General features: G+C 36.9%; 1 protein-coding gene and 1 long non-coding RNA gene across 7 annotated transcripts in view; one reads left to right on the top strand and one right to left on the bottom strand.

Annotated features, from left to right (window-relative positions):
• The window catches only part of PDE4D (phosphodiesterase 4D), a 1,430,886-nt gene that overhangs the window by 454,228 nt on the left and 948,936 nt on the right, over nucleotides 1-27,722 (bottom strand). The window lies entirely within an intron of this gene.
• Nucleotides 25,990-27,722, top strand: part of LOC118538354 (uncharacterized) — a 71,192-nt gene continuing 69,459 nt past the window's right edge. Inside the window, exon 1 of the long non-coding RNA XR_004918576.2 lies at nucleotides 25,990-26,111. This is a non-coding gene — a long non-coding RNA (uncharacterized LOC118538354). The remainder of the gene's footprint in view (nucleotides 26,112-27,722) is intronic.

Raw genomic sequence — 27,722 nt, 5'->3', positions numbered from 1 at the left:
CTCAGTCGGTTAAGCGTCTGCCTTCGGCTCAGATCGTGATCTCAGGGTCGTGGGATCGAGCCCCACGTCAGGCTCCCCGCTCAGCTGGAGTCTGCTTCTTCCTCTCCCTCTGCCCCTTCCCTCACCCCAAATAAATAAATAAATAAACAAATCATAAAAAAGGGAAATGGTTTAATGCATACATAGTAACTAGGGATAAGACCTAAGTACCTCTACCAGAGACAGGTCAGTCAGCAGAGAAACGAGGGAAACACAGAAGGAGAATGGAAGGGCTAATGTTTACAAAAAGAGGAATCGTGTATTCTTTTATTCTACATACTGTCTGTGAAAGCCCAACATTTTTTTAGGCTCAAATTAAGCAGACTTCATTCAAGTTTAGCCAGTTAAATTACAAAGAGTAAGTAAATACAAACCTAAAGTAAATATGCCTGTTTACTGAAGCATCCAATGAGATTGGTCTCATTACTGAAAATCATACCAAGAATACACATGACTGCAAGCCAAGTCTGGACAGTGTTTTTCATATACAAAGGCTGATTTTGTGCTGGAAACGGGAAAGGAGAGAGAGCCAAAAAGCTGGAAGAGAGATGTGCCACAGTCAACCTGGCTCCTAAACCCAGGATGGTTTTTATACACTGTAAATCATTTCCCCAAAGGCAACAACCCATTTCACTTGCTGACATTGCTCTTGAACAGCTTGCCTGACAAACAGCTTTCTCATTAGCTCTCAAAGACATCTTATCTGTGCCCTTCATCTCCTGCAAATGCATGAATATAACCTTTCTGTCACCTTGACTTTTAATTCCTCCTTCAAAATAGGAATCTTCTGAATTGTTTTGACAGGTCATATAAGTCTTTCAACACAATTCATAAAACTTGTCGTTTCATATGCTTTAAAATTAAGATTGTAAACCACTTCCATATTTTCATAATGATGCCTATCTGAAACCTAGGCTGAAGACTGCAGGCTAGCCATATTGGGCCTAATTAAAGGGCTAATAATTCACAAGCTGATTTAAAAATTACCGGAGACTGAGTACTCCTGCTTGTTAACAGCTTAAAAGAAACAGAAAGAACTCTGACTAGAAATGCTGTCAACGTGCATGGAAAATAAAGACTAAAAGCAGATTGTAGAAGAAGGATTATTTTCGTGCTTACATGCAGCTTCCTCCCCACCTGCCTCTCAACCCCTCCAGACACTGTGAATAGGAGTACCTTTAGTTTAGTAACAAGAGCATAGGTCATCTTGTCAGAGACAGATACATTCATGACTCTTAATCTAGTCATATCTGGTTTGAACCACTCTATTTTTTCATGAAAAAAAAAGGAGGGGAGAATATTGAAGGAAAGAAATAAAGAATGACTTAGAAGTAAACCTAGAATGTGGTATGTACAGATTAAATGGTATTTGTTATAGTGATTAGGGGCAAAAGTAGTTCAAAGTACAAGAATGAGTCCAAAATTGGTCTACAAATAGTCCAAAGGGTAAGACTTTAGTCTTTTTTTTTTTTTTTTAAGACTTTAGTCTTTTTAAGTAAGGACAAAATTCTGCAAAGAGCCTGATCATCCCTGCTGTGTTTAAAACTAGATTCTGATACAAGAAATCTGTGAAACACAGGCACGTCGACATAACTTGCAAGTACTCTTTCCAGGCCACAGAATGTAGTCCCTAATCTGGAATATAAATAGACCCCATGCTAAACCTCTTTCCTGACAAGTGATTACTTACCGATAATTTGGAATCTACCGTTTAAGATAAACATTCCTCATCTCGCTGCTAGTTGTCACAGGGTGAGAGTACTTCCCCACAACCCATGCATGGCAGTGACGGGACACATGGTTCGGTTCCATCATCTGTGGAAAGTGCACTTTGAATTCTTTTCCTTGTCTTCTCTCTCTTAATTCTTCTTTAACTTCCCATGAAGGATATTCTCAAGACTGTTCTAGATCTTTTGCTTTATCACACGAACTAGTTCAGTGAACTAATTTACTCTCATACTTTTAATTATAGAATGCCTTTCAAATATGTAGTTCAGACCCTGATTTCTAATCAAAGCTCTGCTCTTTCCTTTCCAGTGGCCAGGGGAGAAATGTCACATAATCCATCATGGTATTACAACAATAATCCATGCACTTTACCCAGGAATTTTTGATGAAGTGATACACACTGACAATTATACCTAAAGCCCGTAATTAGTTGTGCTATGTAAATTGTAGCCCATGCCAGACCACTCCATCAGATCCGCCAATGCCACCTTCCCTTTCTCTGGAAGATGGTCAGGAAGGCTTGGTCAGAATTCCTATTTATTTTGCAAGGACAAGAATTTCATGCTTCTTGTGGCTACCTTCTTAAAATACCTCTGCTTTCACAAAAAGAGCTCTGTGCTAGGTCTTTTCAATGTCCAAATTTCCAGATGTTATTATTGCTGACAATGGATCTGCATTGATTTCATATGTGTTTAAGAAATCTGTGAAGCTAGGGCTCATCCAAACTGTCACTATCACTCCTCATCACCCTCAAGCAAATGGTCAGGCTGAAAGAACAGTGCAGACCACTAAGGACACCCTCAAGTGAGCTGTGAGAGGAAAATGACCAAGAAGATTTGCCAAGTTTCTCATCACTCAACATGTCACTCCAAGTGGGACAACAGGAGTCAGTTCTGCTGAATAAAAAATGGAGCAACCCTGTAATTGTTCCTATGACAGTTTCCATATAAAGCTTGGCTTAGAATTTATAGATAAACCAGAATGTATTTTGGACATTGCATCATTCTTAATTTAATTTTTCCATTAAAGTTGGTCTTGACTGAGAATTTTAAAGGTAAGCAGATAGGGGCTTGTTCCTACATAATTTAAATCACAGTGCATGTGATATTATAAGGGCTAGACTATCGGTCATCCCGGGTGAAATAAAACTAAGAATGATTTAGTGTTCTGTTCAGTTTTGTTTTTAAATTCCTGCTTGTATTTTATTTCTTTTGAGTTTATTATAGGCTAACGTGTACCCATTTATTTTAAGTTCAGGTTCATTACATAACATAGTCCCCTGGAGTATTTTTTCACCAAAAAAAAGAAGAGTTAAGCCCCTTTTCCCTACTTAACTGCAACCAAATCTCCAAAAAGTTAGGAAAAATTGGAGGGAGTCCCGAAAAGTGTAAAGTCATGATAAATGTGTCTACCAAATATTCTTAGCTCTTCTCTTTCTGGACACATGATAGGATTGCCCTTACCCTCTCTCCCCGACTTTTATGTCAGGCATGGTCATGTGATATACTTTGACCAATGGATTTAAGCAAAAGTAGTATGTGTCACTTCTGGGTGAAGGTATTAAGATCCTATGCCTGATACACTACATTCTTCTTCCCTGTTAAGGTAACTGTGGGAAGCATGGGTAACTGGAGAAGAAGCATCAGTCACCCTGGGTCCCAGATTGGCTACAAAGCTGAGCCACCTTGCCAATCTATCTTGGATATGTAGGAAGGGTAAGAAATAAACTATTGTTGTATTAAACTACTGACATTTTGGGTTACTGAAGAATAATTTAGCCTATCCTGTCTTATACAATGAGTGACCAAAATAATAAAATAATAGTAACTGCAGCCATGGAGAGTTTTATGCTAAAAAAGGGGGGATTATTGATGCCCAGTATTTAAGTTAAAAATTGAGAAGCCGCTGAAGATTGATTTAATCCCTGCTATCAAGTATAGAAACAGGGCTGTGTTTCCTTTTTCTTTCTACTAGACATGTACTTCTAAAAGAAATGTACTTCTGTTTAACAAAAATGAAACTAACTTGAGGCAGGATAATTTTGGTTTGGTAATAAGAAAAAAATAAAATAATTTTCAGGTTATGAAGGAAGAGGATGAAACTGAGCAAGGGGTAAATAATGAAGGCTCCTGCCCTAGAGAACTATAAGAAGACACAAACCTCCATCACTACCAGATTGTTTCCACTGGTGGACTTCAGAATTTTGGAATTCAGAATAAGAACTATAGGATTAATTCAGGGATCCTCAAAGGGGTTCATGGATTAGTTTAAGAGGGTCTGTGACCTTGACTAAGCCAGTAGCTAAAGTGTGTATGGCTCTGACTTTCAGAGAAGGCCTATAGCTTTAATCAGATTCTTCAAGGGGTCTCTAATCCAAAATAAGGCTAAAAACTATGGCTAGATACTGACCCAACTTTAAGTAGGAAATTATAAAATATAATCTTAGTTTTATTCCATAACTCTCTTGGGTATGGCAAATCTGTAGCCTTACTTTCATCCTCAAATCAGTGTGGAAGCACCCCAAGAATTTTTACTTCTGCCATCTTAAGCTGAAAATTAGCCTTGCAAAGCAGAAACCCTAACTTGAATTCTAACCAAGATGTTAATTAGAATTAAGTTCAAGGAGTTTGCAGAAGATGTCTTAGAGGGGCTGAGAATTCTCAATTTTCTGTCTTGTATCTAAGGTCTACTCATGTCTCTCTCTTTTTAAAAAGACAAACAAAGGTTGGCTTAGGCTCCCACACATTGCTTTTTTGACAGAATGCTTTTGTTGACTGTCAGAATCTAAGATTTCCAGGCACAACTGCTGTGGGGCTGAGCTTGCTGATCGCCATATGCCTCAATGTCCCTAGGCTTCTAGGGTGTTCCCCCTGGCCACTCAAGCCCAAAAGGAAAATATAGGGCAGGCAGGTTCTTTAAAAACTCTCTTCTTCCTTTTATATTTCTGTCTGTTTCATTTTTACCATTAAACTATACAAAATAAAGGTCTACAAAAAATGTGTAAGGGACCAAAAGTAGACGTTTTCAAAAACATCACCAAGCACCTCACTAAAAGACACAAAGCAAAGCTCTTAAAACCTTGGTTATGCATGTCATTGTGTAGAATGAATGAGAAGTAGGAGTTTCTCCCTAGCAATCTATACAACCTCCCTTCCCTCCATTTTATGGAGAAAATGGTGAAATTAAAATCTGAGTTCTATTTCTGGCTATGATAAAATACCTTAGAAAAAAGCAACATCCGATTCAAGAACATATAATTGTTAAAAAAAAAAAAAAGACAAAACTTAATCTGATGTGATAGAAGCCAGGATTTTGGTTACTCTTGTGGGGCAGAGTGGGAGGGTTGGTGATTAGAGTATGGTACCAAGGACTTCTGGAAGACTTGGTAATATTCTATTTTCTGATCTGGATGATGGTTACATAAATATGTTAATTTTGTGGACATTCATCAAGCTGTGCACTTATATTGGGTGCTTTTATGTAGGTTTTATTTCAGTAACATATATATATTTTTTTAAATGGCTCAGTCGGTTAAGTGTTCCACTCTTGTTTTCTGCTCAGGTCATGATCTCATGGGTTGTGAGATCGAGCCCTGCATTGGGCTCCACACCCAGCACGCAGCCTGCTTGAGATTCTCTCTCTCCCTCTGCCCATCCCTCCATCCTCTCTCTCTCTAAAAAAAAAATAAAAATAATAATAATAATAAAATAAAAATGTTAACTGATTGTAATAGGCCTGGTGAATGCCTAGAAATACAACATTAGCAAAATACAAGCATATGTATATTGTCTCTGAGGACCTTAAATTTTGGCCATTTTGCTGAATGTGTTCAAATTCACCCCCACTGGAATTATTCTCCTCTGGCACTTTTATATAAGTTTGAGATGAGATGGGATTGTCTTTGGTTGGCAAGTTCATGTATAACACAAACTTGTATAAAGCACTGCCCATTTGGCATTGCATTTGCCTCAAATATGGTTTTGTGTTACGCACTTCGGAAAACCACATTGCATGTGATCAAATGTCCATCATCTCCCCTCACTCCCATAACTCAACTTCAACTCAACATCAGTTTCATGTTGGAAAAGGAGGCTATTTTATACAGAATCTGTGTAGCCTATAATTACAAAACAAATATCCTGTACATTTTAAATAGACAAAATTTTGAAATATTGCTTGCAAACTACACTTCCTAATGGCATTACAACATGTAACAATAGATCGTTTTAGATGGTAATTGAATTAAATCTCACAATAAGTTTCAACAGTCTATAGAGAAATATTTGGAGGTAAGAGTAACACATGAAAAAGAATAATAGGACCATCAGTCTGTGAAAACAAGCTAGGGAACACAAACATTTCACCATTATCGAATTCAGTAATTTGACTTTCTATTCACAATTGACAGGGAATATTCTAAGGCAGCTATAAAAACCACCTACAGAAAATTAAAATGAGGATATTAATTCTGCTTGGGAAAAAAAGAACTTGATAGTGATATTAAGATAAACATTTCTATAACTTGCTTATTTCACTGAGCAACAGTGGCTACTAAGTTGATTTTACTCTCAAAATAATCATATGAATAGAATTCATATGACTCAGTATCTTTTATTCTTGAAAAGCAAAAACAAAGAGACAGATTATTGATGTTATAAAATATTAAAATATGTATGTATAAAAATAGTAAAAATTATTAAAAATATTAAGGAAGAAGTATGCTCACTGCTCAACAAAACAAATCAGTGAAGGCTAAAAGTGCATATAATAAAAAGAAATGGATTCGGGCAGGTTCAAGTTACAAACTCTTACAGAATTTTAAAATACTAGATTTAGTTGAGAACATCAGTAATTATCATATGGGAATATCCATATCTTGTTTTGTTTTAGGCATTAGTAAGTTTTGCCAGAGTGGTATCTAATTAGAAATGGTAAAAATCTGTGTATGCACAGAGCTGAGGTTTTTAACCAGACTACTTTTTCTCAGATAGATTAAAAACATCTAAACATCTAAACTAAATTTGGGAAAAAGATTGCAGAGGCAGTGTTGAAATTACCTGAAAGAACAACCTGTTTTTAAGAACTCAAGTGTCTGTTTATATGTGAAAATGGATATGCTAACTACAAATCATTTTATCTTATTAAACTGGGTACAGAAAGATCTTCTATTTGTCAGTGGTTTAAAACTCTAAATTAGTTTACTCGGTGTTCAAGATACTGCAGAAAACAATTCAGTCATTACATACCAAAGAGATTAAAAGCTACAATATGTGTTTGTGCAACAATTTTAACTAAAATCTATGGCAAAGTTACACAGTTCATTTTTGATTTTGAAAGATAATCAATAACATATCTGAGGATTATTTAACTGTATTATTTGAATAAATATAAGTACTCCAAACTATCCATTCTATGCAATCAGTTAATTAGGTTTCTCCTGAGCCATATTCAACTAGCAGAACAGTACTTAAAATACAACCTTGCTCAATGGATTCTTTATAAGATTTTAAATAAACGACAGCTATAATACTTTAGTAATAAGTATCTTAAAATGTAAGGTTTAACAATGCATAATTATTTACTCTAACTTCAGTCATTTTTAAATACTTCTTGCTCTTGGGTGATGGACATGATACATCTCAAAAAATATCATGTAAAAAAGAATTGATAGAATGACAAAAGTATTCAACGCACAAGACATAATCATGGGCTCAGAATAACCAATGATGGTTTGAATCCTAACTGCATATTAGAGTTACCTGGGGAGCTTCCTGGAAATACTGATGCCCAGGCCTGCTGTTCAGAGATTCTGATTCAACTGGCCTGGATTTCTTCATCTTCCAATGTTCCCCAGGTGATTCCAAAGCACCGCTAGGCCTGAAAGACCCACTCCACAACAACTTTTAGGCAGATACTGTGCTAATAAAAACAAAGTCTGCCCTCACCAGCTACGGTTAAGTCTAAACAATTCCAGATCAATACCTAAGTATGTTTTTGACTCATTTCCTTTGATCTGTCCTCAGAAGAAAGAGAGACGAAATAATACAACTTCCTGTTTATCAACCCTTCCAACCTTGATTGTGTTTTCAGATCCCCATTTGGATTTTTACCTTGGATCAGCATATTTCAAGTGGGCTTGTGGCCAACAGGAAAGTTGTGTAACAAATGGCATGGCCTATGACAAATTTTAAAACTAACAGAACAGATTAGACTCACAACTAACCTACCTGTAGTAAGAGTAAGTACGACTTGGTGAAACTTTTGTCTCAGTTAAATTTACATATTTATGTGTATGAATGCATATGCTGGGTGAGAAAATAAAAGTATTTTTGCACCAGGTTGTTGGGCTCTCAGGCACTTCTAGCTGCTTCTCCTTTCTCACTGTCAGAAAATTGATACACTTCTATAAGCTCATGAAAAGTAGTAGTTTATCCAGCCATAATTTTAATTAAAACAGCACGGAACTCATAAAAATATCTTCTGATAAAATAACCAGGCATATATCCTGTAAATGCAGACTGGGATAGGGAGGGTAGGCAAATTAATTTCTAATTTCCACCGCTACAGATTATCTTGTCTTTTTCTCTAAATATTTCACTAATAGCTTGTTCCAAAACAAAATTGTCCTCCTACTCACAGGGGACATTTTTGGAAGCTGTTTTTAATTCTGTTTTTTTAATACTGAAGATTTTTAGAAGTGTGAACACTTCAATAACTTCATTAAAGGAGAAATTCTCCAAGATATTTTTCCACGAATATTCTATGATTTTTTTTAGTTAACTATTCAGTGATGTTTTTAAATTTGCAAAGTTATCAAAAAAGGGTGGGATAGTTTACATAAGAGAAAATGATGCTGCTTTTGGCAATACTATTGTCCAGGCACATGGAAAGTATGTATATCTCTTTGAAAAACCTGTTCTTTCAGGATGTATAGTGTTAACAGAGAGATAATGTTTCTCTATGTTCTCTGAATGGCCCAAGATAAACATTGTCAGTGTCACAGATGACTTCCCTTATTTTATTTCCCACTTTTACCCAACACCCACGTTCTGGTCCCATCTAGGGTATTCAAGACCTTTTCTCTTTTTTTTTTTTTTCATTCATGATGGGCACTGTAGATGCACTATCATGGTGCCGAGCCATGTTGGCTCACTGAGATTCATCAGCAGAGAAGTCAATGGAACCAACATGCTAGGATGGGGCACCTTACAAAGCTAGGCATACTTACTGGCATGTGGTTTCATTCAAATAATTCTGCATCCTTCCAATAAATCTTTTTACTTGAGCTAATTTGATTTCTGCTCATTCATTCACTTATTGAGCACCTACCATGTTCCAGAGAGGTAATATTATGTAACATGGCAAAGTTGTCCCTGCCTTTAGGGAGTCTACTTCTTTATAGGCAAATTGCCCCTACTAAAATAGTTTATATCATTCTCCTCCCTTGAAATGAACTTAAAAGTCAAGGCTTATATGCTTTAGTGTTTGCAGAGTAACCAAGATGGAAATGACCAGGCAGCACCATGCACATGGTATGCTTGAACTCAATGACTGTTTGTGTACCAAGGTGATTGTGGAGCTCTTTCTCTCCCATTTCACCAGAGGTCCTAAAAAAGCAAAAGACATGAGAGCCTGGGTGGTTCAGTTGGTTAAGCATCTGACTCTTGATTTCAGCTCAGGTCATGATCTCAGGATCCTGGGATCAAGCCACGTCTTGTTTGGGCTCCCTGCTCAGTGGGGAGTCTGCTTCTCCCTCTCCTTCTCCCCCCGCTCGTGCTCACATTCTCTCTCTCAAATAAATACATAAAATCTTTAAAAAAAAAAGCTAAAAACAAAGCAATAGAAGGCAAATAATCCTAAACCTTGGAGTTGCTAGATGATCTTGTAGGACTTGCAAAGGTGCAGCTTTTCTGATCCTTAGCTGACATTCCACACCCAGCTTCTAAAAGAGGCCAGAAGGACCAATAAAGAAGAAACAAGAAATTCAAGAGAGAATTTCTCTTGAGAGAGTTGTAGGCATTTTGGGTCTCACTTCTCCATTGAGTTTTAAAGGCAGTGGAGGAAAAGACAAATGTTTTCTGACTCTGTTTCACGAGTCCTACTTGCTCAACTGGGCAGGTACACTTTCTGATAAATTGAGAATATTATGTTGGCAAATCTTCCCCTCCCCAAAAGAAAACCAAAAAAATATGAATCAGGAAGTCTAGTCTGGGATTGGCACCATCTAGCTGTGTGTCTCTACGTATGTCATTAGACACACTGAGCCACACCTGCTTCATCTCTAAAATGGGATTGAATTAGGCCTGCAAATGCTGCACACTGTAAATCTCCCTAAAATCTCTGGCCCCTCTTCTTGCTCTGTAGGTGCCTCTGGGTGATGGTGGGGAAAGGCTGTCCCAAGGACACAGTTTGAAAACCTCTTGGCCAGAATACTGTGGTCTTTTCCAACATTAAGATTCTAGGATTTGACTTTTTTTGGAAGTAAAGCCCTTGGTCACTGTGGTGTTCCCATCACTGTCACCATTAACCCACCCTCTTTGTCAAAACTATTCCTCACTTTGTGGGCGTGATTCTCTTTGTATTCTTTGTGCATACGAGATATACTTCACAGGCAAAACAACAACATACTAAAAAAGACTGCAGGGCGCCTGGGTGGCTCAGTTGGTTAAGCAACTGCCTTCGGCTCAGGTCATGATCCTGGAGTCCCGGGATCGAGTCCCGCATCGGGCTCCCTGCTCGGCAGGGAGTCTGCTTCTCCCTCTGACCCTCCTCCCTCTCATGCTCTCTGTCTCTCATTCTCTCTCTCTCAAATAAATAAATAAAATCTTTAAAAAAAAGACTGCAACTCTCATGTTTTCAGTCCATGCATCAGACTTAAAACAGCAAACTTTTAGTCTCCAACATCCCCTCACTCTTCAGACTCTCTCCAGGTTGCTAATTAACAAATGACAGACATTTCTTCATAGCTGGATTGATTTGAGGCTTCTTGTATTCTCTACATTTACATGTTCTAACTCCTTAAAAAATAATTTTGGAAAATTGCTTCAGTAATAATGTATTTATTGAAACGTGTCGGTTCAACTATGGTCTATACTGTATACTTTCTAGGGAATGAGTGTTAAGGGAAAAAAGAGGGACCATTTATTTTGGCATTGTTCTTTAAAATGCTCTCTTTAAAATGACCCCTGCTATGGTGATGAGCTCTATAAAAAGTGATTTTGCCATTTCAAATACACCAAGACAAAATCATCTTTGTAGTAATTGGGGAATATGCTCTTGAAAATGCAAGATTTTTCATAAACTATTCAAAATAAATTGAAAAAATATCAAAATGAAAGAAAAAAATTAAGTAATTTTCTCTTGTTTTCTGTTGTTGTTGTTGTTGTTGAAACAGACCCAAATAAGGTATTGTGATATACTAGTTAATAAGGCCAGGTTTTAAAAGTGTGCATAAATCATTATCATAACAGTGCAAACCTTTCTGACTCTTGCTTAATATCAGCAAAGATACCTTTCTAATGGCAATTACCATCTTATGCTCCTCACTAATAAAACCCCACATTTTGCATATCCTATATGAATTCAATCATTATTTACACCAAAATATATATACTTAGAAGTAATTTTTTAAATCTTTTAAATAAGAAAATATGTGAGCACTTCACATATTTTACCTTGAGTCCATCCCCTTCTTTAAAGTCCATAGATAAAAATATCCATAATCTTTAGTCTTTTACTATTCTCAAGGGCCTGCTTAGAGCAGCAAAGCTGCTGAAGGGGTACTCTTCCTGCTTTTTTTTATCTAAGTGACTGATATCAATCAGGGACTAGAAGAGGTAGTAGAAAGGTCATTTCAGTTGGTGTCAAAATGACCATACATAAAGCTCACCAGCATGTATGTCCTGTTAAGGCTGGTTGCCTGGCCAACAGTGGCCTCTCCCCCATAATGGACTCAGGATGCAAATTCGTGTTTAGAAACACACTTGCACCTCCCTTTGTCTCTAAAGCTGAGTCTTATATTTACTAGAAAGGACCATGCTGTCTTCTTCCTTATTAACACTAACGTTAATGATCATTAACTAGGTGGGCAAACATTCGCAGTATCAACAATGCAACTGAACCAAAGTGGCAGAGTATTATTGTTTCTGTTCAAGGGGCAATGCAGCTACATTTCAACAAGAAGGACACAGTTTATTGGGGGTTAGGGACAAGCACATCCTGGTTTTCACTTGGGTCTCTTTCACTTATGGGGCACTCCTGACACAGCTCTGCTGTCTCCCCTGGTTATGCCCTTCTTCCCAGTAGCATCGTCTATAAAGAATTCCAACTAAGCCAAACATCTCTGATAATTCCACGGGCACCCAGGCTTCCCCATGACTGGAAGTTTCTTAAAAGGCGAGTCAAACTATGGTTCTCCAGGGATTTCACATCTGTATACTCCAAGTAAAATGTATTTATCTTGATACCAGTACTAACTAGTGATTAAGTAGCTGATAAATAAGGTTTTCATTTTCATGCCCAACGTGTAATGTACTGTGGGTGTCTAAAGCCAACCAATTAGCATATCTTTATTTTCCCAGACTGGTCCTATAAATATTATATCTAGGAAAATGACATCCTAAAATTCAAGCCTCTTCATATGACTATGGGGTTCTGTACTTTGAGAGAGTCTAGGTAATCCTACATCAGTCAGAAAACCCACTAAGACTTGTGGAGCCAGATCTTATTTTCTTATTTTCCACATCCCCATCATCATTCCAGAACAAATAAATGAACTAGGTACCTGGGTGATATTTGTGCCGCTGCCTTTTTCCTTCCCATCCTTAGTCAATGGCAGCAGCAAACCCAAGATACTGTGCCCCCATTCCCATGATGGCACTTTTGATCCCACACATTTCTGTGATGTCGTAACACTAGAAAAAACATCAGATCTGTTAGCAGTCTATAGTTGAAGCCTCAGTTTTGACACTAACTAGTTGCCTTGCCCTGGTGAAATCACTTAGTCATTTATTTCACATTTTCTCTTCTGTAAAATACAGCTTGAGTCGGCTCTGAATTTCTCTGAGTTCTGAAATTCCTTGGTTCCATGATTCATCAACCACTGCTTGACAACCAGTAATATCCACCATGATGCAGGAGACTCAAGCTAGTAAACAGGCTAGTTAAGCAGCCACCACAGCAAACTCAGATCTGGTTTCGGATCGCTTTTGAGAATAACTGCGACAAACCTAGGGAAGCCTAGAGTCTGAGGATAATAGAAATAAAAGCAAATGATGTTATGGCAGTGTGTTTTTATAATCCACCTGGTCAGTAGCACTGTGCTTTGTTCATAAAAGACACAGTAGATACTTGTCATTTGATTGATGAATAGATAAAAAGATGATCTGTATTATCTATTAGTATTCAGGAAACTAAGGAACAACTATATAGTACATCCAATGATTTGTGCAATTTGTCACCCATCTGGGCTTTATTTTCACTGTATGTCACTGTTATTTATTAAGGAGTATGAATAATTAAGACAGAGACATCTGGCCCTGCCTATCTACCCACACTGAAAGTTTTTAAAAAAGATACACACAGGAAACTAACATTTATATTTGGACATAAAAGGATAGCTTAATTTTTTTAAGTCCCTACCAGTAAGGTTTTACAAAATAACCTCTCTTCCCAAGAATGGTGCCTTGAAGCAAGACTTCTACCAAACTTTGTAGGTATATATTTTTAGATTTGTTATATAGGTACATATATTTATTGTACAGCTATATACAATCTTACTGCAGAACAGTTTTTCTAGAAGAAATGTCCTGACTGAAGACCAAGAAGGTAAAGTTTCCAAGTGCTTTTATTTTTGCATAAGATCAGAGCTAACACTGTCAGAAAATGACTAACACTCAGACATTCTCACTATTGTCGAAGCAGTCCACAAAGAAGTAGAATGCAGGATTGCCTTGGGCATTCCCAGCCCCCTGATGTCAATGCAGATCAAATTCAGATAACTTGCTATGCCAACTGCTGGATTCTCCTGGGTTCTGTGAGAATAGAGTTCTCTTTAAAATGAGGTTGTCATCTAAATACCATCAAAGCTACTTTGAAATATTGGCAAAAGAGTTTAAGCTTTTTCAAATGCCTTTGACCAACCCACAAAAGCAAGCCTGAAAAAAAATGGTCAACTCTTTCCTATTCCTTTCAATTATGATCACGATCATGATATAAAATATTTTTTTCTGGAGCCCACTGTTTGATTTGGAGTGGAGACAATTGGCGCCCTGTTAAAATTTACCTCATATGGTTTCATGGGTATGATTTTGTTGTGGGCTTTGTAATGCACGTGCCACCTCTGGGATTCTGAAGGCAGCGTTACCTAGGAAACCATATTATTTGGTTCATTTGCTCCCCACCTCTCATTTCCCATCTTTACCTTCCTCAGTCTTTTCCCTGTCACTATATAATGTCACAATCGACTTTTCATGGTTGCTTTTCAGAAACTGAAAAAGTCTTTCAAATATTTGAGCTATCATCATAATTATTTGTCCACTAACAGCTGTAAACTTTTCATCACAGTTACCACAGATGTTTTCCTTAAAGCATCTTAATCTTAAATTATTAACAAATTAATAACAATAACACTTAGGAAATATTATGGTGTGCCCTCCAAAAGCTTTATACAAATGTCTTATTTCAGTTAACTCTTACAACACCGTTAGGAGACAGATATTATTATTATCCCCATTTTATAGCCGAAGAACCATATACCTGTAGCTGTTAAGATATTTAAAATTTTCATTTGTACTCAGTTAAGCGGAGACCAAGAGAAAATGATTAAATATGATAGCAAGCTGTAGACAGGAAGGCAAGGGTCAGGAACCAGGTTTGCATGCCTCTCACATAAGAAATTCACTGGGTGATGTTGGGCAAGCTACTTAAATTTTGCTTCCTTAGGGCTAAAATGATGCTATCAGCTACATCCCCTTCCTAGTTAGTTGTCTACTTAATTATACACGTTCTTATTCCATAAAAAGGGTTTAGAGCAGTTTTTAAGGATTTGTAAAGCTAAAAGATTTTTAAAAAGCAGATCAGGAAGGGGAGGTGCAATGAAAAAGTGCGAGAAATTATTAGAAAAGGCATGTCTTGAAGAATTAGACCCTGGCTATGAACTTGACTCTAAGTCTTTGAGGGGCACCTGGGTGGCTCAATCGGTTAAGCATCTGACTTCAGCTCAGGTCATGACCCCTGGGTCCTGGGATGGAGCCTGGAGCCCCACGTCAGGCTCCCTGCTTAAGCCTCCAGCCTGCTTCTCCCTCTACCTCTGCCCCACCCCAACTTGCGCTCCCTCTCTCACTCTCTCTCTCTTTCTCAAATAAATAAATAAAATCTTAAAAAAAAATAAAGCAATCATTAAACAAGTGAAACCTGATGAGTTGCATAAGTTCAGAGGAGAAGTATCTGCCTCCTAGCATTGCAAGGTCAATGAGATCCTACAACAACTAATGTTAATTTCCTCTCCCCTCTGCTCTATGGGATGGGAGGCAGGACAGGAGCTGCTAAGAAAGGAAGCCTGTCAAGACAGGCGCTTTACAGAACTGCCACAGGGTCCTTCCCACCACTCCACTTGCCCGTGCTCTCTGCCTCTGTACGTCAGATACCCATTTGTGGACACACGGGGACATCACTCTTCCACCCACACTGCCCTTGCCCTTCTGTGGCAAGGATTCTTGAGCTAATTACTTAGACCTGCCTCTGAGTGCCCCCTAGTTCTCTCATGTTTTAGACCTCTCACACAGATCTTATGATATCAGAAAGAGCAAAAAAAAGTAATAATAAAGTTTAACAGTTGAAGCAAAATAAAATATAACAGATTCAAAAGCGCTACAATTTTTAAGGTCTGGAGGCCACTACACCTTTCATTTCTTTTTTTTATCTCACATTTTCATGCTCTACCAGTACCAAATAATTCGAGCTATTCAGCTGATGCAAGCCGAGGTGGGGTGGGGGGGTGGGGAGAGTGAAGAGATGTGCATCTTGTAAGACGTGGAATGCAGCTATTTAATTTATCAGAAATGAATTTAGAGTAGATAAGCTGTTTAAATATGCATTTGAAATACCATTACCAGGAACATCTCTTCTCTTTGCTACGTATTGTGTTTTTTTTAATAAAATTGGTAATGGTGCCATTCGCGCGCACACAAGTATGCACACTGCTCAGCAAACAGTTACTTAATGCCAAGATATGCATTCATATAAAAAATAACCAGATACATATTTAGCAGGACAATAAACTTTTTAAAGAAATGTAATCACTGGGATAATCTTTTTTTTCCCAAGGAGTCTTCAGAAAGCTTTCAAAATAGGATTGGGATACCCACGGTTTCAGGACATTTGTATGCACTCAAATACAACAGTTGAATTATCACCATGATAAAATATTTTTGGATGTATTAGGATTGATGGTTCAGCTGGTAAGTAAAATTTAAGGGTGAGTGGGAGAGAGACAGATGTAGAGAACATCTGTGCTTTCCAACTGAGATGAGTCAAAAAAGGAGAAAAACGACAAAGTCCTCTGGTAAATAAGCGGTGGGCTGTTTTCCAATCCAAGCCCATTTCTTTATTTTAATATTAATAAGAACTATTGCTGTGGCTCACTCTGCAATACTGTTCTCCTCCTGGGGCCTCCACTTACTTAGGCTGCTTTGTTTCTTATAAAAGCACATGCCTCTAGAAGTATTAATTGGTTTCTCCCTTGATATGTCAGAGCTATTCTTTAATTAAATGCAATTTTAGTTGATAAATGGAATTACTTTGTTTTTCAGACCTCCATACTTCTAGGGAGAATCACATATAACATTTAAAGTTCATATCTTAAGGAACCTCGCCTGGAAAATATGGAGTTGTTTGGTATAAGAATCAGATATATTTGTTTTTTTAATGAAAGCAAGTATGTAGAGAGTTCCAGTATTCTTTTTTTCCTTCATTGCTTTAAGACTCTCAACAATTACACTAATAAGATTTGGGGTGCCTTAGCAGTGGGAATAAATTTTTATTCATTTCCATGTGCCCACATAAAAAGGGCTCAAAATGACTCATTAGTGGGAAAGAAATCTTAAAAGGAAATAATTGTGTCATGGTTGGATCTCAAGGGAAACTTGACAATACCATAGAATTTTGTTTTCTTCTTATTTCTTTATATTTTAATAACCCACCAACTCTTCTTTCCCCATGAAGTTGTTTTCTTACATATACAGTGGTGATAACAGTATCCAAGATTTCCACTTTTTTAAAAGTATGTGTTTAATAAAGTCCCTGGTATTTCTCTAGAGAAAATGGAATTATAAAACAGCACTCCTTTAATAAAATAACAATAATATTTTAATTGGTTAGTACTGCCTGTGTAGCAAGAAGATCATTTTTCAAGTATTTGTTTATCTCCTTGGACTCTCATACGTCCACAAAAATGAGACACCTTTATAAGTAAAGTCAATTGATTTTTTTTTCTCTCTCTCTTCTCTAAATCAACTACAGAGTAAGTACCCTCTTAAGATAGGTTCCCACGTGCCAAATGATTTTTTAAATAGCAGCTGGTAGAACTTAGTCAAATAAAATTATTATAGAAATATTTCATATATTGGCTGTTTCCCAACCACCTCCCCCAACCCACCACATGCAAAATAGCTTTTTGTTTTCCAAGTGACAGGAGCGAGTAAGTAGGGAGTAGTTACTTCACGCCAATCACTCTGTCAAATGCCTTCATAGACATCATGTCGGTTATGTATGCGAGTCCCATGAAATACATATGCTGATCCCCACTTTACAGACGACGCTTAGGGACCTAAATAACAAATGTGGAAAAGAAATGAAACCAACTAAAAATGGTTTCCTCACTTAAAAAAAGATCCCATTCAAAGAATATATGCTCAAGCCCAGAATTTAAACCACTTAGAAATGCAGCATTACTTTGCTACACTCTACATTTGTCATTTTTGTGCACTCCTGTATGCACGTGCATTTGTGCACTATAATAACTAATTATATTAAATTGAAGTAAATGAAGCTAATATAACTAAATTATCTTGTTCTCTTGATGTGGCACAGAAAATAATTGAACAGGTGAACATATAATACTTTATTAAGTGCCAAAATTAATCGGAAACTGATATGGTACCACAAAAGTAAAAGGCTCAATCACCTCCCCCACCATAAAGCAGCTCTACAAAATATGTTTCTAGCGGGGCTGTGAATCTAATAGGGAGTACAGAGAAAGTCTGTAAAACAGAGGGAAGGAACATGAGCTCCCGAGCCCATTCATAGCAGATCCAATCTCAGCTCTATATACTAGTGGAGTGAATTTGTGCAAGTTATTTCACCTCTTTCTCAACTTATTTTTCCTCGGCTTGAACATGTAGGGGTTGAAAGGTATTTCAAGTGTATCAATAATATTTTATATATTTCTAAAAGTCATCTGCAGCAAATCTGCCTTTTGATGAGATGGTTAAAATCAGTTACTTCTGTGCAATGGCTATATGTATGACTTTATATTGCTTTCTGCACTTTTCCATATGTTTGAAATATCTCAGTTGTTTAAAAAGAATAAAATGAATGTATTAATAACATGACAACTGATAATATCTACTTCTAGGTGGAGGGCTGAAGTGGACTTTAAGTCAGATCTCATATATAAAGTGGATAACACATAGAAGGTACCTCTCAAATATTTGTCCCCCTTTCCATGTACAATTATTTTCTCGCAATACACCATTACCTTCTACGTCACCAATTTCAACCACAAACCCTAACATGGACTTTCCAGTAAAGCAAGTCAGTACTGATGTCAGTAGGCACTGATAAGATACTAATTAAGCATCTACTACATAGGGAAATCACATAACATTGAAAGCAAATTTTATTTAAAATTTTTAGAAAACCTCCGTATTCTCATTTTGAACAGTAACTGATAGAATTCAAATATTTTTCTCAGTGTTTCTCTGAAAAGATGAAATAAAATTGAACATAAAATTCAAATATTTTTCTCAGTGTTTCTCTGAAAAGATGAAATAAAAATTTAAGGTACTTCCGGTATCACTGTTGAAATGTATATACATCCATACAGATCCAAAAAGGAACTCAGATACCTTATGTCTCACTTTATCTTATTATAATAATTTCTATAGTTAAACCTAATGAACAAGACATGCAAACATTAACTGTCAGATCAGTTCCAAACTATTATATTTTTCCTTCAATAATTGATTTCAGGCATTTTGGCAAAAATGCAAACCACGCGTTAGGAACATCAACAAAAAAGACTATTCTGAAGAAAAACTATTTCTTTTGCAGGTGGCTAAAATCCTTTGTAAAGATTCAAAGATTAACGTAAAGCTGTTGAAACATAAGGCCTCATTTTTCCTCATCCTCTCTCATTCTCAAATGGCATATTAAATGTCCCATCCAGTTATAAATATAAATTAAATAATTTTTTTCTCTAACAAACAGCGACTCAAGTTATAGAGTCCAAATGATAGGTGTCCTAGTGTTTAAATATATAATTGCAGTGTTTGAATGTGTAGATAAATTACTAGGACAGAAACTACATGATTAACTATTGATTGATGTTGCAGGGTATTTTAGGATCCACAGTAATGGGAGGACTGAATCTATTTATTTGTGAAAATACATGACTGTTTAAGTTAGATTCATGAAGCCACGCAATTCTGGAAGGACATGCAGCATAACAGAATATGGGAGCATTATGGAAGAAGGTGGACCACATGTGTCTGCACATGAAACAGTGATCTGATCACATTTGACCACGTTACAAAACAGGTCTTTTTTCTCAGTTATATTAAGGACTACTTCAAAAGTTAAATGGCTTAATATATAGGCATGGAAATAGGATTAGAAACAACATGAGCTTTGCAAACTTGGCTTTGACCCTAGTAACCCCAATTAAGATTAGAGAAATATTTCCTTTAACAGTCTGCAGGTGTGCTATCAAAAATGCAATGCAACCCAGTAAGACAATGTAATGCTCTGAGTGATACTACCCGGCGTGATACTGAAAATGCAATGCAACCTAGTGAGACAGACAACGTGACGCTCTGAGTGTCGCTACCTGGTGAGTTCAGACCAATAACAACAGGGAAAATATCATCTAAGCTGCCAGATTTGTCTGTGCTCCATTTGTGAACATCACAATGTGCCAGACATGCAATGAAGGAGTTTTCTGGAATTTGTGTAACCATTAAAAACTCCCAAAGTACTGCCATGTTAGTAGACTGATGGCTTATAGAACCAAAAATAAATACTAGCTAGAACTAAGATACAAATTCAGCTCCTGAACATCTGTTAGTGAAAGTCAGTGTCCTAATTTGACACGAGTATCAGATCTGTGAACCCAAGCAAAAAACCTGGAAACTTCTTTCCTGGTCCACATTAATTCTTACAGAAAGTGAGACATCAGGAGAAAGTTGAAATGTTAGTCATAGTTTTCACCTCATTAGGATGTTTTAAATTCTTCTATGCTTCAGCCTTAGAATTTTTTTGTGTGATTTTCATTAATTATTGTAAAAAAAAAAGTGACCAAGGTTGCGCAATAATCTTTTAAACTATTATTATCTCTAATCTCTGTCTTCCAAAGCATCAGAAAAAGCTCTCAACATCTAACAGAACCATTGCACCTGCATTGGAACTTTGAAGCAGCCCCACTAGCAGCCTGCACGTCCCAACAAGCCCAGAAAAATATCACTCATTGATAGAGACTTTGAGATATGCCCGAATCTTATTCCTCACTTGGAGCCTCCCTTGGAAGGAATGAATTTGTTCTATACGTTTCTGTAACAAAAAGCTAGTCTCTAACACAGGATCCTGTGTTCAAAACCCGTTCAGGCAACTCTCCAATTACCAACCAAGGCAGAAATCTCTCTGGCTGCTACTTTTGTCAATTTGTTCTCTTTGCCATATCCAGCCCATTTTAGGCTTACCTCCTCCACCAACAATTACCTCTCAATGAGGTAATATGGGTCTTCTCTAGCTTTCATGATACGGTAAGCACACTTACATACATGCCTGATCAGTTCCGAAGATATCTTGTTCAGGCCCTTAACCACACTGAAATCAAGCTTCCCCTGATGGCACTAACTTCCAAAATTTTTTCTATTAGAAGGGGTTTCCTTGTTTGTTATGCTTCTTGGAGTCCATTAGTCTATCTCCACCCTTCAAGAAGGCTTCCTCTTTGCAAGCACATCACATCCTCTTATACCCCTCTCTCTGTGCTTATCATATTATCATATATCAGCTTTTGAATCTTTTGTTTTCATGGTAAAATTTATCATCAACTTCAAAAAGCCTCATCACAAATCCTCACCTCCCATATCTCCATTCCATTTCCATCCTTCAGAAGTATAGATGTCTCTCCCACCCTGATCTGACTGGTCATTGTATTACTTCTAAGGATGAAGTTAATAAATTTTAATTGTTCCGTTTCTCCTCTTGTTCATCCCTTCTAATCTTCTCTCTTTCCCCAATGTCACTTCCAGTACTGTATTTCTGTCCTGTTGTTGCAAATTAAAACCTCATATGCTAGACCAACTTACTTTCTTCCTCATTTAGCTTGAACTCCAGAATTCAATTTACCAGCCATATGCACACTAGTACTCCTGAATTGTATCCTTGGTCTCCAGAAGTTCCACCTTGGGAAACCCACTGCCTCTCTCATAGCATTTTTCCCCATTATAATAAAGTCTTATCTTTGAAGACTTTTTACACATACTTCCCTTAGTCTGTTTGCCTTCTAATTTGGATTATGTTTGTCCATATAGATTTTTTTTTTTTATTGGGCAGTCTAAAGTCTCAGCCTTTTATTTCTTATTAAAAAGAAGCAGGGGTGCCTGGGTGGCTCAGTCATTAAGCGTCTGTCTTCAGCTCAGGGCATGATCCCAGGGTCCTGGGATCGAGTCCCATATCGGGCTCTTTGCTCAGCGGGGAGCCTGCTTCTCCCTCTGCCTGCCATGCTCTCGCTCTCTCTCTCTCTCTCTCTGGCAAATAAATAAAATCTTAAAAAAAAACACACAAAAAACCCCGAAGCAATGGTGGGGTGCCTGGGTGGCTTAGTAAGTTAAGTACCCTCTACTCCTCCCCTTGCTCGTGCTCTAGCTGTCTGTCTCTCTCTAAAGTAAATAAATAAATATTTTTAAAAAATCAATGCCATATCCTTTACCTATGCTGGGAAATGGAGAATACACTGATGAACTTGAGGTTCAAATTTGGTCACTTCAATAAACATTTATTAGATACATATACACTGGACAGAGTGGATAAGTAAAAGAATAGCTCCTAGTCTTAAGGAGCTTGCAATCTTTGGGGACAAATGAACACAGAAGCAAATTTCCACATTACATAGCAAGTGCAATGAGAGATGAATACAGCGTATAGGAGTACAAAGGAGGTATCAAATGCCTCTTGGAGGTCAGGAACATGACAGGATGTATCCTGAGGAGGATGGAATTTGAGGTGAATCTCAGAAAGTCAGAAAGAGGCATCTGGGGAAGAAAGAGGGGTAGATGTTCTAGAAAGAGAAAACAGCAGGCTGTGTACAAGACCATGAAAGCACTTAGATAGGAACAAAGAGTAGGATGGCCATATGTCCCATCACCTTCTGAATCTGCATCCCCAATATAAGAATTAATAGCTTCCTCATTTATTCTCAAAAGTTCCCTGTTTCAACAATAAATTAAATCATAATAAGACTATTCAAAGGCAAAAGCTGAAGAAATTCATTTGGAGAAGTTATTGCAGAACTTCCTATAGTTTGAGGATCCTATCCTGTAGTTTCTGAAATCCCCAAAGAATCATAAGCGGAAATGTTGCCTGGTTAGATTTCCATTTTTGATAGGTTTCTCCCATGCCTGTGTGAGCGATGCATTTAAGTGAACAGAAGATTGGAGGAATGGAAACCAGTTAGAAAGCTGTTACAAGGGTCCCGTGAGGGCTGATGAGGATCTCAATGGGTGCAGTCATGATAGAACTGGTAAGAATTGGGGACCTGAGAAATATTTAGCATATAAAATCAGCATATGATTGAGTGATTGGATGTACTAGCTAACTATACTGGGGAAATATTTCTGCAGCAAGAGATCAGGGGAGTGATATGATTTCATATTCTGACAGGTGGAGGGTGAGCTGCTAACTGGAATGTCAAGTGGAATAGGCAGTAGAGAGTCTACATTTTAATGGAGAGTTTTGGGATTACCTGAAGGTTCCCCAGGAAATTTAAAACTTCCTTTGGAGACCTGGAGAAGCTGTCTTGTTCTTCTAAGCTCTCTCCTTGCATTGGTGTTCCCCTCAGTGTTATATTTTCCTGAGGATTTGAGCTATGCTCACTCTATCTCTATATGCCTTATATCTCTTAGAAGAGAACAATTACTCAATAAATGTTTATTAAATTAAAAGGTCCTTAATAGTATAGAATACCATTTCAGTCTATGGAGGACATATAATCAATGACTGGATTAAATTTATGTGGGATACCAAAGGACAACAAAATGCCTAAATGCATCTGTTCCATTAATAGATAACTCCATCTGAGACTATAACCCAAAGCAAAGAGAAAGAGGTCAGACTTTCATGACATGACTTTCAAAGGTAAAACACCCACCCGCATAGTTGCCTTTAGAACAGATATTTATTCAATCACCTCTAACCTGTGGAAATCAGGTCTGTCTCAAGCAATATGGCTCAGATTCAGAAAACTGTCAACTTGGGCTATGAGCAATAGGAGTTTCCTCAATATAGTCCACCCAATTAAAACCTGGAGTATCAAAAAAATAGAAACACTTTGTTCACTTTAGGAACAAGACAAATTAGACCTGGATAATTATTTGAATTCAATTAGGAAAATCGTTATTTTCTACTTAGATAACTTCTTTATCCATAAAGGTGTTTTTGGCTTTGTTGTTTTGTTTTGGTTTTTGGTTTTTGTTTTTTTTGGCTGGTGTTTTGTTTTATCTTGTAAGACACCCCCTAGGGAATATTGCAAGACTTGTTTTTCTTTACACTGATACAGAAAATAAAAATGGAGAAATTCTAGTGGAAAGAACAAATTAATATCTGATACCACACTATTTCTAATCCTAAATCATTGTATCTTAAAGGGATGGAGGCATTTTGTAGGAGGTTGAAGGTTCTTATTTTATTTATTTATTATTTTATTTTTACTGAGATTGCTTTAATTTGATCATTTTTAAGAGGTTGGTCTCAGTCTTTTAATTGTCATTTATATACAATGTAAATTCTATATTCGGAGAAAAAAATCCAGAAGGATCCAAAGACAAGTGCATAGCATTCAAAAGTATAATTTAAAGAGGGTTCTGCTATGGAGATCCCCCATCTCAGTATCCTTCAGGGTAGGAAAAAAATGAGGTTAGAATACAATATCTCTGAATATTATTTTCACGTTCTGGAATTCTCAGGTAATTTCCAGAGTGTCCAAAGTGATGAAAGTTCAATAGGTCCATTATCTATGACAACTCCTGGAAAATCAGAGGAGAAACTATACCTACATTCTCAGAAACATGTGCTTTCAAGTGAAGGGAAAATTAAAACAGTAAAGTTACTCAAAGCAGTGATGGATGTCTGGGGGCAGGTTCATCTCATTGGAAGTGCTCTCACTCTTGGTGCCTAACAAAGGTTCTCATAAAAACCAAGACTGCACAATACAGTGGTAGTGCTATATATCTAGTGATATTCTGCCGGTAATATAACTAGATCCAGACATGTGGTCTAACGTACTTAGGTACTGTGGTCCATGGCCGCCCATAAATGACAACTATCCAGTAGAATGGAATGCACAGAGCAGGATTTATTTAAAATTCGATGAACTTGAGGATTTACTTCCTCACTTTCTTAAAAACTTCAGAGGATATGTTCTCAGATTTCTTTCACTTTCTTTTGCTGTGATTTTCAAGCTTGGTTTCATCCTGGATATGACCTTTCAGTGAGCCAAAGCAGCAATATGGCTCTGAATGCTATAGAGGTCAGCCCATCTGAAGCAGAATGTGATTTACTCTCTTGGTAGGAGCAAACACTTTATTTTGAGTCAGAAGTCTACAAACAGTATGTGATAGAAGATAAAACAAGAAACAAATAAGGTATTGATGGCTTTTCTCACAATCATAATGAATCTGTCCTGTTAAAAATATATATATATATTTAAGATTTATTTTTATTTTGGGGGGGAAGAAGGGGTAGAGGGAGAGGGAGAGAGAGTCTTAAGCAGGCTCCCAGCTGAGCACAGAGCCCTATATGGGGCTACATCTCATGACCCTGAGATTATGACCTGATCTGAAACCAAACGTTGGATACTTAACTAACCGCGCCAAGCAGATGCCCCAAAATATATTTATTTATAAGGGTTCTGGAAGTCTCAAACAACATATCCAGAATAATCAGTATACTTCTCTACCAGAGACCTTACAATATTGCATATCTGTTATTATTCTGTATTCTTATTTTTCGAAAAGACTAAGAACTTCTTAAGACAAGGATAAAATATTAATTTTTAAAATACTGGATCTGAAGCATGTTGGGGGAATAGTAAAATATTCAGTGAATAAACAAAAGATATAATGATTAGAAAATAAGCAACCAATATATATATAATGACATGTAATAGATATAATGCATATACCAGACTTGACATCATGCCATGAGAGATAAGAGTTATATTGAGCCCCTTTGAATCCCAATACTGCTTGTCATCCTATTTTTTAAGAAAGTTACATGCTATATCATTTCATAATATAATTGTACCAAGTATGAGTTATATACATATGCATATTTAGTAACAATGAATTTTGCATTTATCAGTAGAAAAATATATTATTTTAAGTAATTCAAAAGAAACAGAATTTTTCCTATTTGTATGACCAAAGTTCAGAGGGAAAACTCAAAATCTCCATGTAATACAATTTGGTTCAATAATCAAATAGAAATGTCATCAATAGAAACACATGCTTCTAAAAAGCTACCCTAGTTCTCAGTCCTAGGAAACACTGGTTGTGTATCATCGCGGTCCATTTCTCTGTTCTCATATATCTTAATCTCTGTAAAAGAAGTCTGACTCCATTTTTTGATGTTGGCTGATGGCTTTTATATCTCACCCCTCCCTCTTCATCCCTGTCCCACATCTGGGCAAGCTGATAAGAAAGCCCAGTTGTTCTCTCCTTCAGTGTTGGTGAGAGATTCAAACCACACAAGCCTCCAACAAACAACCCTCTCAGCTTGGGCTAAATATCGTAAAATCCCCAACGCAGTCAACTTTCTCTGTTTTCTCCAGAAAAATCTCAATTATGCAGGTAATAAGTGTTTTGCTAACTACTGTGTGTGTGCACGTGTGTGTGTGTGTGTGTCTATGTATGTGTATGGGGGCATCATTAGTTTCAACGTTCAAACCAAATTTTGGGTTGGGGTTCATCTAAATCTATATCTTGACTACCACAGTCTAATCTAGATTTTGGTAATTTGGTTATCCTCCGCTGCTTCTCCCCTTAGGAGGAGAGCAAAAAGCTGAAATAATATGTGTCCCCAGGTTATACTCAGAAGCTAGTCAAAGGGAACTGCAGCTTTAATATAGCAAGAACTTAGGGGGAAGTGCAGAAGTGATATTATTATTAGCAGAACTTAAAAACATCCACCTGCCTAATTCTCAATTGGCCCTGGCATCAACAGTCTTTCTAAAATATGTTCAAACAGGATTATTAGCAGAGGGTGCTGAGAAGAGCAGGAAATTACTCTTTTTACGCCTACATTTGATTGGCCTCTTGCAGTGCATTAATATAAGGGTATGTGGCACCATTTCCAAAACTAATGTTAAGGAAATTATCATGGACAGAAGAAAAGCAGATTTTCAATATTTAAATAGCACATTCTCAAGAGGAAAATGCCCACTTATGGCTTATTCATAAGACAGTAACTGTTTAAAATACAGCTTAGAATTTACCATGTGCCAAGTACTGTGCTAAGCTTTTTATGCACATTATTGCCTTTACCATGATAAAAACCCTATAGATTGGATGTTATCATTACTGAGATCCATATTCAAGGTCCATTATCTCATGAACTCATTATATGGCTTCAAATCTACATTGTTAAGGCTATGAATTTTCTTGCCTCTTGACAATTTTTAAAGTATAATAGGTCTTTACGAAGCTAAACTGCCAAGCTTGAGAAAGGGATGCCTTTTTTATAATGTACTGTATGGAGACATTATCTGTCACAGTTGATGAAACATATATAAACACTGCACAGTATGCTGTATTCATTTCAGCTACATTGCCCTAAAGAAAGGTACACCATGAATTTGGATGTAGCAAGAATAGTTGAATAAATGCCTTTAGATTTTTTTCAATGGCTAATTACTGAATTAAGTCAAAGTAAATATTCTGGGAACCATGAGGAAGTAGAGAAAGATACAAGTCATGACTCCAACACATTTACAGTATACCCGAAGAGGTAACATATGACTCTGTAATTTGCCTAGTTTTTAATAATTCAAAGTGCTAATTTATTACGTTAATACAAATAGGTTTACATGACAAGTACGTTTTTTAAAAACTACGTTTTTAAGTATTACTTTTAAATTTCTTTTGTCCTAAGTCAGTATCTAAATTGATTGACACCCTCTGCTTTTGGGAAAAAGGAAACGTTTCTGTTTAAAATAGCTTATTATCTAAGAATTCATCGTTTTAAAGCGAATTATGCATCATCAACAGGTATATAATTTAAGTGGAAAACAGCAGGGGGAGCTCAAAGACAGGTTGGACAAATTAAGGGTTGTACTTCTGTACTTTAAGAGTACAGAAACAATTATTTTAAGACAGTTTTGAGGAGAAGAAAAAGAAATAAGAATAGAAATGCACAGTGAAATTATTAGATGACATTTTATACAGGCTGAAGTAATTCCTAAC

The sequence above is a fragment of the Halichoerus grypus genome, chromosome 2 (genome assembly GCF_964656455.1).
Source record: "Halichoerus grypus chromosome 2, mHalGry1.hap1.1, whole genome shotgun sequence".
Lineage (NCBI taxonomy): Eukaryota > Metazoa > Chordata > Mammalia > Carnivora > Phocidae > Halichoerus > Halichoerus grypus.
The sequence above is the reverse complement of the archived record's forward strand: the minus strand, read 5'-3'. Positions and strand labels throughout refer to the sequence as shown.